Genomic DNA, 300 nt, shown 5'->3' on the forward strand with positions numbered 1-300 from the left:
GCCAGTGGGCGCGGGGGTCCTGCCGCCATGGCGGGATGGGCAGGGGGAGGCAGGTGGAAGGAAAGCCACGTGGGTATGAACGGGCAGGGTGCTTTCTGCGGCTGGGCCCAGCTGCAGGCAAGGAAGCGGTGCAGATGTGGCCAGGGGCACGTACAGCGAGATTCCCTGTGTCCTGGGGGGCTGCTGGTGGCTCAGCCCTCCCGCAGGCACCCACTCCTCTCCTCGGCCTTTCCCCAGAGTGCGCCATGTCCAAAGGAAGCCAAAGAAGCCTGCGGCGGGGGGGGAGGGGCGGGGCCCTGG

Source organism: Phaethon lepturus, unplaced genomic scaffold, assembly GCF_000687285.1.
Source record: "Phaethon lepturus isolate BGI_N335 unplaced genomic scaffold, ASM68728v1 scaffold40948, whole genome shotgun sequence".
Classification (NCBI taxonomy): Eukaryota; Metazoa; Chordata; class Aves; order Phaethontiformes; family Phaethontidae; genus Phaethon; species Phaethon lepturus.